Source organism: Rattus rattus, chromosome 1 (assembly GCF_011064425.1).
Source record: "Rattus rattus isolate New Zealand chromosome 1, Rrattus_CSIRO_v1, whole genome shotgun sequence".
NCBI lineage: Eukaryota > Metazoa > Chordata > Mammalia > Rodentia > Muridae > Rattus > Rattus rattus.
This window is the reverse complement of record NC_046154.1, coordinates 76,725,411-76,743,235: the sequence shown is the minus strand read 5'-3', so window position 1 is coordinate 76,743,235 and position 17,825 is coordinate 76,725,411. Positions and strand designations below refer to the sequence as shown.

At 37.9% G+C, this 17,825-nt stretch overlaps 1 pseudogene; it reads left to right on the top strand.

The window, feature by feature from the left end:
• Window positions 1–223: 223 nt before the first annotated feature.
• LOC116895187 lies at window positions 224–3,130 on the top strand (annotated as a pseudogene).
• The last annotated feature ends 14,695 nt before the right edge of the window (window positions 3,131–17,825 follow it).

Below are 17,825 nucleotides of genomic sequence, written 5' to 3'. Positions count from 1 at the left end.
GTATGTGGATCTGAATGGCATAGGATGTGAGGAACTGGGAGTACCAGAGGATGGGAAACTATAATCTGAAAATATAGTGTGTGAAAAAATCCCATTTGCAATAAAAGATGTGGGGGAGTGCTAGAAAGGATCTTTGAAAGAACTCTAAAAATATTCATTACCACAAGCAGCATTTATCAGTGTTTATATAGATGGCATTTGGTACAATGCAAAGTTGGTCAGCATGAAAATATACATGTATTTAATTGCTTATGAAGCAATTTCTGAACTAAGGTGAGACTCTAGGTTGGTTCCCTTCTAGAAGCAGATCCATAAGAAGATGTTGAAGCCTGGATCCACAGGCACTACTTCTGAGAGAATATAGCAGATTTGGTTTAGATTAACACCTTAAGTTTACTATTTAATGTTTTATTTAGAAAATCTTCCAAATAGTCAAATTTGATAACTTATGATCTATCTCAGGCTTTCAAAAGATCCTATTTTCAAAATTTTAATAGTGACATGTAAGCCAAACATATTTGAATTTTCATCTCATTGTTGGGAATTGTCATTACAGAAATATAAAAATGTAACCAAGAGCTAGCACTTTCTGGTTGCTTACAAAGTGCCAAGTAGCATAACTTTTCTGAATTATTTCATTTAATAGTCACCATAATGCTGAAAGTTAGATAGAGCAATTGTTTATTTTTATTGGCGTGAAAACAAAACATAGTTTTATAGACAACATTATGCATCCAGCTCCCAGTTCAAATGAATAAGAATTCAAAATAGAGCACCATTTGAGTGGGTGGGGCTCTGGTTTCTGCTGCTGTGGTGCTGACTTTGCAGGAGTGATTACTATAGAAAATTTTTAAATTAAGACTTTGATGTAAAAACTTATATATTCCTATATTAATCAAGCTGTAATTTCTGAGCAACAAGCAAGACTTGCCCATGGGATCAGTCAGTAGAATAAAGAACTATACCTACAGGTTGTTGCAAGACATGAAGATTTATTGACACAGGCAACTAGGGACTGAGTATTTGAAAGGTGTTCATCAGATGATACAGATGAGGATTGAAAATTTACAGGGAACTGTTGATACGGTGAAATTAAAAACAAGTGTTGAGACATACAATAAAATAGGAGCCAGTACTGTACAACTAGCAAGACTTCAGTGAGCAGCGATTCACTTTGGAGACTAATTCTCATATTACGGAAGGAAGTAGAGTGATAACAACTGTTGCTCAAAGTATCAATGAACTTGATTATCTTTATCAAGGCATGGATCTTCCTGGAATAGAAGTAATAGAAAATGAGGTACTCTTTATTTCAAGAGGTCAACTTGAAGTGGAAAATCAAGCTAAGTGTGTTCTGGAGCAAGGTATGGAGACTTAGAATCAAGCTCAGGTTGAAACAGGTCTTCAGGTTCTCTATGATCTCAGGACTTCTAAGGATACTGCTTAGATCGTGGATGGTTATTGTGCTACTTTGGAAGACAGTATCAACAATGCATTGTATCTCAAAGTTTTGACTCAGCCTTTCCAGGGGCCTTGAAAAGAGGTCCTGTGCAAGCTACCATACTAACTCCAGAAAACACATCAGCTTTTCATGCTTCCTTCTCAGTAAAATATGGAAAAATTATGCATCATCTCTGTACTGGTTTGGACAGATATGGCATTTACAAAAAGTATGAATCAAGAAGAATAATCTTTTTCTCCCCTTTGATTCATTGAAGAAATAGTTTAGGATGGACAGTCTGAAATTTCACACATGTTTTAGAGTATAATTACTCTGGCATTTTCATTTCCCTTTCTTGTATCAGTGGTCTGTTCTATGATTTTGAAACAGGCATTTGAAAGCATATCCTAAACTGTTAGAACTTTATAAAAACTTATGGAAACCTTTAGAGCAGTACAGTCAAAATACTCAAGGAAATTTCAATACACCTGTAACTGCTTACTTCTATGTTTACTTCCCACACGTGGAAGAAAATACACAACACATTTTCATACTGAAAAAGTCAGTTGATGGTTCAGAAAAAGCTTTGAAAGAGTCACTGCAACTCTATGAGGCTGTTTATTTCTTAAAATTCCTATCATGAATCTTTGAACTCATCAACATTTTTTTTCCTTGGGTGGGCAAAATCCTTTCTCTCATGAGCTTGATAGGGTCATGAAAATTACAGCAAGTAAACTCAGTATCTGCCTTTGATGCAAACCTTACATTAATTGTGTCAAAAATAAGCCAGAGACAATTGATTGTATGGTATGAAATCAGAGTAGATTCTCTCTGCTCAAGGAGATAAAGCCACATGATTGGGCCTCTCATGGAAGGATGGTAGAGAAATATGGGAGTGGTGAATTCCTTATTTAAGTTGCACCAATCTGTAACAAATGTGGCTGCCAGTCAGAGATTATTCTCAACAGCTGAGCAAACTATAATGTCATCCCTAAAGACAATTCACAATCTTATGGGGAATGCCACACAGCCCTTACTGACTTCAGTGGCAGATGCAATTGAGACCATAATAATCACCACGCTTCAGAAAGATTTTTCTGGGTCATTATCTAGCCCAGGAAAGCTGATGTTCCTTGTTCTCTGTACATGAAAGAGCTACAAGGTTTCATTGCCAGAGTTATGAATGACTACTTTAAGCACCTTGATTGCTTGAATTTTGTCATTGACAACACTGAAGCTATTGTGCAAAGAGCTACTAAAATTTTTACCAGCAAGGCCAGGCTCATAAAATCTTTTGGTGAAGGTGGAAAAATGTGACTTGCTACCAATTTTGCACAGATGGATTGGGCTGTGGGACCACTTTGCAGAGGAGTGTTTGATTTGGGGATGTCCCATAGAATCCTGAGGTCATTCAAACCCCTGCTCTTCTAGACAAGTGAATGTGTGGCCCATTGTCCAGCCTAAGAGATGTTCTTCCATTCAGTATCATTATTTACTTTCTTTTCACAAGAGCTGAAGTTGAAATTACAATAGGTACTTCTCCCATATGAAAAGAAGAAGCTCCTCATTTGAAGGAGATAACTGGAAGCTTATGTTCACTCAATGAGAAACAGAGAAGGGAAAGAATTTGTACCAGTTAATTCCATTATAGTTCCGCTGTTTCAAAATGCTATGGCTAATCATAAGTGACCTGTAGTCTCCATGCACAAACCCATCCAAAGATGGCAGCTAGCAACAAAAGATCGTAGCTGATTGTCTGTATTTCCTGTTGATCTTGTTGCCTCCTATTGTCTGTTGTTCCTATTGATCTAGTACTTCTTGAAATATCAGAAGAGATGTGGTACGAAGTACACCCAGAGAACCAACACCACACAAGAATGTTATGGAGAAATGGGGAAGAAAAGAAGCAGAAGGCTGTGTACACAATGAAGAGAGGCAGAACGGGAGAAATGAAAGTAGTGAGAAACAGTCGGATGTGAGTTTGCTACCTGCGAACATGGTGAGGTCCTGGCATGTGCTGCTGCCAAGGACCATGTATGGGTCATGCTCTGAAGTGGCAGGGGTCAGTATCAATGTCCATGGCTCACGCTACCACCAAAAACCATATAGGTATCCTTTGTGTGGGGTGCTATGTAGGGCCATGTTGATTTCTGAGGGATTGGAGCTGCCCCCGCCCCTCATAGGCTCTAGCACTCAGGGGAACAGGCCCTGTACCTAGTCTGGGCAGTAACAGGGAACTGGTTCTGGTGATGTGGACATGGAAGAGCTGCCCCTGCTCTTTACCTAAGCCAAGCAAGAGAGCTTGCCCTGGTGGTACAGGTACAGGAGAGCAGGTGGATTCTGCCATTCAGGCTCAGAACACAGTATAATTGAAAAAGAATTTTGAGCTTGATCATTTCTGTGTCCTCCCATCTTGAAATGTTGACATGCAGTATAAAATGTAGCATGAACATACAGAAAGTTGGTAGGCATATCTTACATTGAAATTGTTTATTCTGTTTCATGGACATAATTCCTGTCATATTGCCAATTAATATTTATGCTAAATCATGGTGCAATGTGCAAGCATAGAAGCAATGTGGGGAAGAAACTCATCTTCATCCATCTGCCCCACCAGTGAAGAAAGCAAAATTATCCCCATTCTTAAGTAAGAAAATATGAATCTTGTATGAAGTGGAAAGCACGTCAATTTTGATGCATTTATTCCCATTGGTTTTTAAAATAAATAGACCTTGAGAATATTCAATCTTTGGAAAATAGCATTGTTATAGCCATAAGACATTTAAATTCAGAATATTTAAAGAGATCTTGCTATTTGAGAATTTCATAGACATATTTGAACTTATTTATCCCCCAAAACATCCCAGGCTCTTTCTCCCTTTCCTTTTTTTTTCATCTTTATTAACTTGGGGATTTCTTCTTTACATTTCCATTGTTATTCCAGGCCAACATCCCCCTGACCCCTCTCCCTCCCCTTCTCTATGAGTGTTCCCCTCCCCATCCTCCCTCCATTACCACCCTCCCCCCAACAATCATGTTCACTGGGGGTTCAGTCTTGGCAGGACCAAGGGCTTCCCCTTCCACTGGTGCCCTTACTAGGCTATTCATTGCTACCTATGCAGTTGGAGCCCAGGGTCAGTCCATGTATAGTTTTTGGGTAGTGGCTTAGTCCCTGGAAGCTCTGGTTGGTTGGCATTGTTATTCATATGGGGTCTTGAGCCCCTTCAGCTATTTCAGTCCTTTCTCTGAGTCCTTCAACATAACTGCCCAACTTCACATTCCATCCATCCATCCATCCATCCATCCATCCATCCATCCATCCATCCATCCATCTCTATCTATCTATCTATCTATCTATCTATCTATCTATCTATCTATCTATCCATCTGTTTTTAACTCTTTAGCCCTTTTTCCTAATCCATATAGTTTATGTTATGTGATTCCTAAATTTAGAGCATGACAAGGGTTCTGGTGTTATATCAGATGTTACAGCATTAAGGAAAACAGAATCCCTCTTTTCTATCAGCAAACAAATGCCAATATCTCCTTAGTTCAGGGTAAGAATTTGTGCCTACTTTCCCTCCTTTATGCTAAGATTTTGTCTGGTTGGAACTTTTGCATGTTCTTTCAATGCTGTGAATATACATGCGTATCTGTCCTGTTATGTTACTGTTTTTTTTTTTAAGCCATCCAATACCTCTAGTTCTTGTTATCTTTCTATCTCATCTTCTGTATAGGTATTTGATCTTTAAGGGTATGTGATAGATACATCCTAACTATCTCTTAGAACTTCAAAGTCTTTTATTTCCTTCCCATCGACAAGGGTCTCTGTTTTAAATGTCAGCTACTGCAAGAAGCTTCTCTGATGAGGATGACATCATAGCTACAGCAATTTGCCATTAGAAATAATTTTATTATCATGTTTATTGTGTTGTATATTTTTCCTTAGGAGTCAAAACTTATTTATCCAGATGTTCTTGGCCTTATTGACAATATCATGTATAACTTCTATGTTATGAAACGGTCCTTACATCAAAAATGTCAAAGTGGTTAGTGACACCCACAACATCCAGGCCACTATTGCACCATTAAATTCACAATATTAAAACAAAAAAAGCAAAAGAAATACAGATATATAAAACACCTTAGATCTTTAGCAGTGATTGCCAAAGCAGATATATTTGGGAAGAAAACATTCATAATTTTATTAGAAAAAAACTGTCACTTTACGACAACAGAGACATTAGTTGTTGGGTTTCTTTTTTTCTTTCTCTTTTTTTTTGTTCAGGTAGACTTACATGTAATCATGTACTCCAACTCAGATTGAGGAACAGTTCTGAATTTAGAAATGAATGTTGGTACAAGGACTTTTCTGAAATATCAGTGGTTTTGCCCATCAGCATGCTATTTGTGTCCTGTCCATATTTTCCATTGCTTTTTGTGAGAGCATTACTAACTTAACTTCCCAATAAAGTAGGTTATATATTAACTTGAAATAACCTGCTTGCTACATGTTATACAAAATTACAAGGCTTATTATAGTCCACATAAAAAGTTGTTGTAGAAAAGGATTTCCTCACCTACATGCAACCAGTCATGTTCAATGATCAGCACCAAGAAAGCCAAGTGTGAGCTAATTAGCCAGACCATGTCAGACAGAATAGGGCACATCGTTTCTTGAAAAAAAATATTGAGGAAATAATTCTACTTTCCAGAGTGAATAATACAATTATACCACTTTTAGAAAAATGGACAGGAATAGAAATTATTGCATTAAATGCAATAATTGAAATTAAAAATATTAAACCAAATGTAGTTGATCACATACAGAATTTACACATGTATGACGTGAAAGCAGAATATAGAAACTCTTTGGGGAAATAGGCAAAAGGGATGGAGGGGGACAGAGCATGCTGAATATAAACAATGCTTTATATAACATATGCATTAAGATGTCATAGCAAAACTCATTATTTTTAATGCCAAGTAAATTTTTATATAGTACAACTTGCTTTACTTTGAAAGTTTAAAGAGAGCATGGTTTGGGAATGAATGATACAAATTTGTTGAAGTCTAGATTCCAGTTATCAATACAATTTTAGAACAAATCAAAAATGATTTTGAGAATGTTTCACAGTATGTTTCACATACTGAATAAGTCAAATTTCATGATATGAGGTGAAATCATAAGAAAGAGAAATTGAAGTATATCTCAGCAAAAGTACAGCTTGAGAAAGCAAATTGACCAGTAGATAACTACTGATATATGTAAACATTTTGTCCAAAAAATCAAGAATGGTGAAAGAGTAACAGAAGCTTGACAAATAGCCATGTAAATTGGTTACAATTTGTGAACAAAGCATAAGGCTGAAATGGAGAAAGTGACCTTTTATCTGTGCATCTACATAGAGGAGACACAGACTTTACTTCTCCCAGATTTCAGTGACTATTGGTTTGGAGTGATGCCCTTAAAACCCTGCATTATTGATGTTAATAGTATAGTTAGAGTTAAGTATTACTGGGTTCATGGAAAATCCCCAGCCAGCTGCAGAAGACTAATACAAATCTGGTGGTCAGGATGAATAATAATATGACAAAGTTGTGACCTTGCTTCAAAATACATCTGACATCAGGATGCCCAATGATATGACCTATAATCTTTCTGAGAAACCAACATCCTCCTGACTAATGATATGACAAACCTGTAACCTTTCTGAAAAACCAACATCCTGTTAACATCAGCTGACCACAAGAGAGCTGTGTCCTTGGCCTCCATAAATGTTTCCCACTTCACCCCTCTCTCTGTTACCCCTGTTATGGTATAAATTCAGCCTTGGGAAAAAATAAAATTGTCGCCTTGATCAGACTCTTATCTTGGTGTCCTTCTTCACGTCTCTTATCCCCCATTCTCTTCCAGGTACCTTCTGCACCCTCGTTGACTGTCCTGTAAGATGGAACAACTGGCTCTAGGACAACTGGCGCCCAATGTGGGGCTGTTTGGGGGTCTCCTGGTGGAGAATGTCATCCCTCCTGTACAGACAGGCCTGTCTTCCTTCTTCCTCGGAGTGTTTGCTCACCCTCAGAGCCTTTGCTCCCCCCTCAGAGCCTTTGCTCCTCCCTTAGGAGCCTTTGCTCCCCCCATCCTAGGCTACTGTGGACCATTTGACCTTGGTTCAGCCACTTGGTGTGTTTCTCCCCAGACAAAGCAGATCTCAGTGGTGAGTGATGGGACCAGCATTATACAGTCACCTTTTGTGACAGGACTCAAAGGAGTCATTCAAGACTCGAGGAATAGGGTTAAGAAAAAAGACTTAAAGAAATTCTTAGACTTTGTAGGAAATATTTGTCCATAGTACCCCCAGGAGGGAACAATTGATACAAAAAGCACAGAGTTAGTGATTGTTTTAAATACTATTATGGGACTTTTGGCCCTGAAAAATTTCCAGCTTCTGCCTTCAGTTACTGGTCTCTTATTAATGCTATCCATAGGACTATCCCCACTGCAGCCAGTTCCTGCCCCTGTGGTTAAAATGCACTGGGTTAAGGCAAAGGGGAGCCCCTAAAGTAGTTCCAGAAAGAGTCTAGAGCAGACTGAGAGGAACTTTGTTTTGCCAGACAGAATTCAGAATAGGCTTTGGCTGTGTTTCCCCTAGAATGATGTCAGGAGAAGTTCTTGGCATAGGCTCTTTAGCCTACTCCAACTGGAAGCTGTGGCTAAGGTCAGGATCAATGTTTTCTTTTCCATGTCCCTTTAACCCAGTGAGACAGCTTGGTGAAGGACTGGGGACTGCTACTGGAGTCCTGGAATCAGAGTCACGAGGAGGGCTATAGTTCTATTAAAGGTCAGTACTCCAGTATTAGCAATCTCCTTATTGCTTGTAAAAGGTAGGAAGCCCAGCTCAACTGTGACTCCTGCCTCAGAAATGACAGTGGAAAGAGTTCTTATAGCCCCTGGTGAGCCAGTTATCTCTGACTATAGTTTACTTTCTGATGCCTGAGGCTTCAATCAGATCACACCCCCTGGGAGAGCCTTCCTTCAACACTCTAGAGGCTCAAATGATTTTCTCCCCTCCTCTCTTGGCTCAAGGTTGCCAGGCATGTCTGACAGCCTGGAAGAAACTTCCCCACTAAAGCTGACTTTTCCTCCATGCTTACTAGGGTGTTGCAGGAAGTGGACGAGCCATACAATTCTTTTGTCAGCTGCTTGGCATCTAGCACCCAGATCCTAACCATGTCTCCATCCTTTTGTTATTAGTTCTTACTGGAAGCCCAGCCTTATTTAGAGGCTATATCTCTTGAGAGGCAGAGCCACCGAGTTGACACTGAAGGGAGGTACTGCTTAAGGGAGAATCTAAGTCTAGAGAGACATCTGGTAACAGACTCCAGCTGCCTCTCTGCTCACCTTTCTGTTTCACAGGCACAAAGTTTGTGCTTATTTTTGTGCTGGCCTTTTCTTCCCAAGAAAGCTTCCTGGTTTTGCTATGTGACTGAATGCTATTTGTCACCTGATCTGGTTGTTCCACCAGCTCTCACCTGGCCAACCCCTAGCTTTCTTGCCTGGCCTCTTTCCCCTGTTCTTACGAATTTTAAGAATATATTGCATTGTTTGACTTATAGTCCCTCCCATCCTACTAATATGCATGTCCCAGTTTCCTGTTGCGAAGATTCTAATTCTAAAACATCCCCCTAAATATTAAATTTACCTCCACAGGTTGAAACCAGGATTGGACACATGGATATACTTGGGGCGTTAGAAGGTTTCAATCAGGTGCTGATACAGGGATTATAATTACCATGAAATTGTTAAAAGAGCCTGTATATTCCTACTCCTCAGCTTCTGGGCACTCACCCCAAGAAAGAGCCCATGGAGGTGCTGAACATGGCGTAGGGCGGATTCAGCTTCATCTACAGCCTGCATTCCATGGAGAGGAGCTGCTTGCTTAAAAAACTGCAGCACTAAGAGATTATTGCCATTGCATAAGAAAAATTGGAAGCTCTACCACCCATTCCAGGACAGCTGAGATATGTATTCTTCAATGTGATACCTTTTGTAGAATTTGGCTTTTTGGATAACGCAATTATGATTGTTGCAGGAAGCCAAATTGAATAGTCTTTTAGAATTATTTTGGGAATTTCAACAATGGCAGTCAATATGTTATCTTTTCCTTCTATGTATCAACATATTATTTAACTTTCAGTCATTGATACTGTACTGTACTGACTTGAGGTTTGCTTATTTTTTACATAACATGCATGGGGTACCTATTTATGTCTTTTTTTCCTGATGGTTATACTTCAATGCTGAGGTTTCTCCAAATTATTTAAGATCTCTAATATCAGTTAAATTTGTAATTCCCTGCCTTGGTGGCATCCCTTCTGTGATATTTCATGGTAAACATTTATAACCATATAAATTCATTCAACTTTTAAATTTCCACATCTATCAAAAATGCAGCAGTGTTTTAAGTGTATCTGACTATTTTAATTTTGACCCACACTGTCTTTAAGAGTCAGAGGTCAATAAGAAAGAACAATTGTCTTGCCCCTCTTTTACATAAACCATACATGCTAACAAGTGTACTTATTTCTGATTGGCTTTTTACCATTAATTTCTCAACTTTGAGCAATCACAGTGAATTCTAGTTTGTGAGAGAAAGGCAGTGCTTGGATACTACCTGTGTCTTAGAATAGTGTTAAGGAGAGTATGGAAAAGGTCAGAGAAGGCTTAGAAAAGAGAAAACAGGAAAGAGAAAAAGCTAAGAACTGGTATCAAAATTGGTTCTCCACCTCCCCTTGGTTGTCCACCCTGATTTCCTCCCTGTTGGGCTTATTATATCTTTTGATCCTTGGGCATTTAATCACTTAACCAACTTTATTGAACAACAGGTAGATAATATGGCAGCAAAATCTATTCAGGCATATTATCATAGGCTAGCTATGGAGGATGCCTTTGATGAGGGCCAAGTTCACCTACACATCTCCCAATCCAGGCTAGGACCTTTTTGTTCTTGAGCCAAATGAGGCTAACATTTTTTTTGCCTGCTGTCCTGATGCCTTTGGCGAAACATCAATGAATTGTTACCTCTGCATGCTGAGCTGGACAGTCAATGTCAGGAAAGACAGCGATATACTCACAAAAAAGGGCCTAAGACAGGAGGGCTGCCATTAGCTGCTGCATTATCCCATGATGGATCCTGGCCACAAGATTCTCTTGGCCATGTGACAAATATTGCTCCAACCTAAGACAGACACAGTTCCCAAGGGGCTCATTCCAGGACAGCATGGCCATCGGTCAACTTTTCATTTGACTATAAGGAAGGGGGAGATGTTGGGAGCGATTCCCTTAAAACTCTCCATTATTGATGTTAATATTAAGGTTAGAGTTAAGTATGACTGGGTTCATGGAAAATCCCCAGCCAACTGCAGAAGACTAATACACATCTGGTGGTCAGGATGAATAATGATATGACAAAGTTGTGACCTTGCTTTGAAATACATCTGATGTCAGGATGACCAATGATATGACCACCATATAAATTCAGCCTTGGGAAAAAATAAAATTGTTGCCTTGATCAGACTCTTATCTTGGTGTCCTTCTTCGCGTCTCTTGTCCCTCATTCTCTTCCAGGTACCCTCTGCACCCTTGTTGACTGTCCTGCAGGATGGAACAACTGGCTTTGGGACAACTATTGGGTGTAAAACTATATGGCATGTGTGTTATAGATATGATGATTAATATTTTCTTGAAAAGAGTATTAATAGTTATGATTAAGAGAAAAAGCTAGGAAAGGAGGATGATTGTTAAGATAATCCTCAGTAAGTGTTGGCAGATAGATTGTTCTTGTTTATCTTCCATCCATTCATTCATCTGTCTATCAATTTATCTTTTTGCCTATCTATCTTGTAGTCTATGTGGTTGTGCTACACTAAGACTGCTTATACTTTTCCTTTTCTCCTTCTTCTTTCCCTCTTATCCATCCATCCATCCATCCATCCATTCATCCATCCATCCATCCATCCATGCATCCATCATATTTTCTAGTCCCCCTTGTGTTGCATCTCTTCTGAACATAATTACATAGATACACACACACACACACACGTTGCAAACAAATGTTGCAAGAGCTGCCATCCATGGGACAAACTTGATAGAAGAAAATGAATCCAACTCTTGAAGTCATGTCACTGTTAACATTTTATAACAACAAACCACTCAAATGAACAGCTGGTGTCCCATCCCTGCTTCTTCCCTGACCCACTCTCCCATCTTCTCTCTTTTCATTCATCCTTTCTTCTAGTCCTTTTTGCATGCCAACTTTTCTTAAGCTTCTGATGGCATATTATAAAAGAATGTTATATAAAAGAATCCCATGAAATATGGTCCAAATATACTTCCACAAGTGATACAGTAGTGTGATGGCTCTGTTCGAGAAGCTGGACACTGCTAAGCACTATGGACAGAATAGAATCAAGCTTTGCTCAAGTGTGCTTTCCCACTCACATTTTCCATATGGCAATGCTGCACTTCAATATCAGAGGATTGATGCCTGCTCTGTAAGGGTCACTCCAATTTGTTATCAAACCACACATGCAGTGACTTTCTCTAATTTGTTTTTCTACACTATTAACATTCTGCTTTAGTCTGAATTCCATTACCAGCTGACTGCTGCTTTAATACTTCATCCCCAGGTCTGGGGTTATCAAAGGGATAGCTCCCACTTTGCAGTATAAACCCCTTGAGACCGTGAAGCCCCTTCAGACCCCTTCATCATTTATTTCATGTTTCAGATCATACACTTCTTAGTAGGTAGAGAATGGCCTGTCACAGAGCAGGTCCTCAAATTGGGTATTTGAATTTATTGAAAAATGATTTCCTGTGTGAGAGTCACTCATCTGAAGAGGCAATCATTTACTGAGCAAGCATGCTGTTTCAGGTTAGGGGAGAAACACTGAGTTAAACGTTGCCTTACTTACTGAGCTCATACTATGTTCTAAGCATTAGGTCTAGTGATACATAACATAAAGAATTAATCCCTTCATTTAACTAGACTCAAGACATAAAAAATGTAACAAAAGCTAACCAAAATGTAAATGCAAGAGTCAAAAACCAGGAGAATAAGCAAGTATAGACTGTTTAGATTTGGATGGTTTACATGCTGAAGTCTTTTCTGATATTTCTACTAAAACATGAAAGAGATAGGGTCAAATGCACAGTAATGAAGGTAGACCAGGCAGCATGAGCAGTGGGGATTTTAGGTAACAAGTTGGATTACTTGCATATTAAAGGGGACTACTGAGCCTGCATTCCTATGATTGAAGAAGAGCAAGAGTTAGTATTGATAGTCTTGGCAGGTTTAGGTTAATCATCATTACAAAGGACCAAACTGCATTTGTCATGTTCTGGCAGAGAAAGGGGTACCCATTGGAGGAGTTAGAGAAAGGCTCGAAGGAACTGAGGGGTTTACAACCCCATAAGAACAATACCAACCATCCGAGCTCCCAGGGACTAAACCGCCATCCAACAAGTACACGTGGACAGACCCATGGCTCCAGCTGCATATGTAGCAGAGGATGGCCTTGTTGGGCACCAATGGGAGGAGAAGCCTTTGTTCCTACCAAAGCTCAACACCCTCTCCCCAGTGTAGGGGAATGTCAGGCCAGGACGGTGGAAGGGGTGGGTGGATGGGTGGGGGAACACCATCATAGAAGAAGGGGGAGGGGCATGGAATAGGGGGAGGGTTATGGGTGGGAAACCAGGAAAGGGAAAAACATTTGAAATGTTAATAAATAAAAAATATCTGATAAAGAGAAAAAAGAAAAAGACCAAAGTGGTACTAGGTTTTCATTATAGGGGTAATGTAAACTTATATTGGAATATATAGGAACTATGAAATAAAAAAGTCTACTTGTATAATTTTGGCAGCTCTATGGGATTAGCCTGTTCTCGAGGAAGCACAACATAGCATTTAGAACTAATAATGCACCAACTTTACCCTTAATGTTGTTTCACTCTGGTCAGGTTACCTAACTTCTCTACTTTGGTCTATTTATTAATATAAAAGTTATAATAACAACATCTGATAGTATGACTAAAAATACAGGGAGTACCAAAGACAGTGTCTGGCACAATGATCTGTTTTAATGATCATGAAGACTTGCTTGTCAATATTATGTTGTTTATGACATTTTAGAGGGAACTATTTACTATAAGATGGCAGAAATATGTTTATTTCCTACATGCTTATAATGCAACATAAAATTTTTCTTTAAATTAAAGGGATTCTTCAGATGACTTTCATTAGAGCCTTAAGAAATCATGTGACTAGAATTATTTAACCACTTTGGAGTCCTATCTTGCCTTTTCAGTGTGTTGCTAATTTAATGGTTTGCAACTCAAGCAAAACACAGATAATAAATTTTTGTTGTAAGAGAGAAAGGTGTGGTAAACTCAGAAATTGAGGTGGGAACACCATTTTATATTCTTTTGTTGAGGCTTAACCCAGTGTAAAGACTATTTTTAAGATTTAATACCTTGACATAGCCATGATTTTGTTTCCATATTTCTTTCTTACATTCCTCATATACTCTGATGATCTGAGTATTATGCATTGATAATAAATAAATGAAAATCTTTGATTGCGTGTATATATTGGATCATTCAGAAGTTTGAAACTATTCTTCTTAGCTTGCCTCAGTGGGGAGCAGTTCCTTAACTGTTAGATTGCAAACTTTACTCTATTTTATGTATATGAAACAGGTTCCAGAGCTGAATAGAAATAAGATGTTCATTTTATATGTTCTATGTTAAATATTTTTGTAAAAGTAATAACTCTATCTTAATTAACAGTCATTAATTTTTAATCAATTTTTGAGATAGGGCATGTATATCTTAAGTGGGACTTGAACTCTCAGGATAGTCAAGAATGACCTTGAATTCCTGTCTCACCAGTTCTTCCTCCTGTGTACAGAGATTACAGAGACACGTTCACGGCTTGTATTTCAAATTTTACTTTTACTAGCTGGATTTTTCCAACACAAAATAAAGCTTTGGTTTTCTGTCAGAATTTAGTCTGTGGAAGAACAAGAATCTTTCTTGGAAGAAAATGTGTCCAGAGGTCAAAGAAACAAGTGTATTCTCTTGGTTCACAACACTGTATGCCAGAGGATCATCAACACATGGGCCTGGAACACTGAGCACACACAGTCGTGTTACAAATCTCTAGTCCAGATGGCACGAGAGGTCCACTGCCCTAGTACAGACTCTAAGCTGTGCTATGTTCTTCATAAATTGTGTGAGTGAACTCCTTGCAGGAAGTGTTGTACAAAAGTCTTCATTTTATAATACATGGAAATGCTCAAAAACAGAGACCCAAAACATGCTGCAAAATTAACTAAGGTGTCAGTCTAGACCCAAACTACTCAGTAAAGTCATTTTTCTGTAATACAAAGGTTATACATCAGAGCCAATTTAGATATTTACAAGAACAAATAAGTAGTTTAATTATAAGAATTTTATAGAGTGAGAATGACTTTTTATAATAATTTTAGTAGTAAATTGTATTTCTCATTGTGATATTAGATGAAAAACCCCAGAAAAATGTATCCATAAGAAAAACACATTGTTTTCCTTAATTAACTTGAAAGTCTATTCTATTAGTGCTCTTGGGAAGGCAGGATGCTTTAAGTCTACTGAGCTTAAGAAAGGCTTGGCATTTTTGAAGGTTGGGGATTTTCATTAATCCTTCATGGTTTTAAAAAAAGTCCCTTTGTGCCATCTGCAAGGGTACAAATTACCACTTAAAATATCAGTAACAATAACAAGGGTATATCATTTCATACTTTGGAAACGTTTCAAAAAAACATTACATTAGATGAGACAAGGATGAAAGGCAAGCTAATAGGCAGTGCACATGGGTGGACATATCTTGATTTCAAAGAATTGTGTTATCTTCCTTGGAGATGAGTACTCTCATTCTATTAATGAAAACAAACAAAATCTAAGATGAAGGCAGTCTAATTAAAAGGATGTTTGCTTTGAATAGTTCATTGAATTGACTTTGTCCCTACTCAAACACGTAATCATAGAAAATGAGCTCAGGCAATGGTGCCGATTCCAACATTTCCCTTCTAACACTTCAGGGAACGAACTGCAGACCATTAGTTTTTTGCTTGCATAGTTGTAAGGCTAAAGTAGTAACCTACTTTTTTCCTATGCAAAAGTTATATATAATTTAAAAATACCGTGACAATGGGAGTTTACAGTGAGATTAGTTTGCATGTGTAAAATGAATTGGATTATGTTCATTTTTATGTCATAATATTCCGACACAGAACACAAAAGATACTGAAATTTTAGAATTTTTTCATGAATAGTGATTTCAATAGAAGGTATTTTATTAATTAACCCTAATTTTCATTCATTTTATGCTCTATAATTAAAGGCATTTGAGGTGATATAAAGGGATTCCTTGTTTAATGCTCGTGTATTTAACTGATTTAGAACCAATGAGACAATATGCATAGGATACAGAGTCCAGGGCTTAACCCAGAAAGCAGGAGAATAGCAGGCAGGTGTTGCTCGGCTGGAGACAGCTAAGCAGAGAGTGCCAATACTGTAAGACTTCTTATATATTTCTGATGGAGTGACCTGCTAGGCTATTGTCCGCTACTTTGTTTCATTAACAAGCTGTTCTTGAGAGAGGTGTGTTTTAAAAATAATTTGAAGGTCTCTAAATACTAATCAACAGAATTTCAAATGATTAATACTATATTGTTTTGATTTCTGTTTAATATCCGATAATCAATATACTTCAAGAGAATAAGTATGTCAACAGAAGGAAGACACTGATAGTTCCTTAAAGAGATTATAAACAACAGCATCAGAATTTCAAGAAAAAAATGTATTCACGATGCAGATAAAAGCAGAGATTTATACTTTCATAGGACCATGTTTGGAAACTCTAAGTCCTACTCTAGACTAATCGTCCTGACCATGCTTTTCACATCTGCAGTTTACAATAGATTGCAGGAGTTCATTCTTAGTTCTCAAATTCTCTACTTCATATAGCCATCTCCAAATCTGAGGGTATCACTTTCAAAGTGCCTACTTTGCTTCCCGTTTGCTGATTTGAAGCATGGTAGTCAACAACCTCCAAGCAGGTCTCTTTGACTCTGACCTAGCTGGTCTGACACTTTTTTTGATCCTATGCTACAGTTTTAGCAACTGTTCGAATTTTTTAAAATGTAATGGCTCACAAAGTCAAGTATGGCCCCACATTTCTCCTCCTAGTGAAACCCTGTCTGTCTCAATTTCTTCATCTGACTTGCTGTGTTTTCCTCTTTTATTACTTGATTCCTCCAGGTTTTATGGTTCATTAATTCAAGGGTATACTTGACTGAGTGTGTGTTCAGATGTGATTCCTGGGATTGAAAGCTATGATAAGCACATTATAAAAGTTAAATAAGTTTATAATATTAAATGAAAAATGCAGATGGATATGCTCTAGGAAATAGAAGGAAAGAGTATGTTTGCAATATAGTCAAATACTTCAGGGCCACCATGTGCAGGATTATAACACTAATGCTCATTTAGGACTTGGGATTTTTACCTTGAATTAGATGACTTTAAAATCCTATGTCTGTGTTAGGGAGATGATCATCCCTTGAGCATAGTAGCATAGAATGGTGTTTAGAATTGCAATTTTACCAGAGTTTAAAGAGCTCTTATTTTGTCTAAATGTGAAGCAAATTTGAGAGGAGCTATGTTTCTCGTCATTTTCATACTCGGACTCAGATATATACTTGACACCATCAAATTGGAACTTAGCATGACCATTATATTTAGCAGTAAATATATACTGTATCTTGATTTGCTCCTTTCTACGTAATCCTTTTGGTTCAGTGAAGCATCTAACTTATATAGTTCAGAACTGAAATGTTTAGGAAGAACAGACTGAATCAATGTGTGTGCACCCGTACACTAAACACCTTTAAGAAACTAACCTGTCTCTTGTGCAATAGTTTCCGGGACTGTACACTGCCACCTTCATTTTATTCTTGCTGATTTCTATTGCAAGAGGTAATACTTGAGAAATCAATGCTTTTTTAAATAGTCCAGAACATATAACCATGTGCTCTGACAAAAATGACTTGATCGTTCATGAACCTACCTACCAAGGAATGTGGAAATTATTACAGCTCTAGAGTCAGTCAAATACCAAATTACTCAGAACATAATATTTTGAATATATGCTATATCTAAAAACTTGTTATAAATAAGTTATAATACAAAATTATTGTTTGAAATAATTTCTCCAACTATTTTTTCCTATTTATTCACCATAGCAATAAGCAGATTGACTAAAAGCAATTTTCTTTTTCTTCT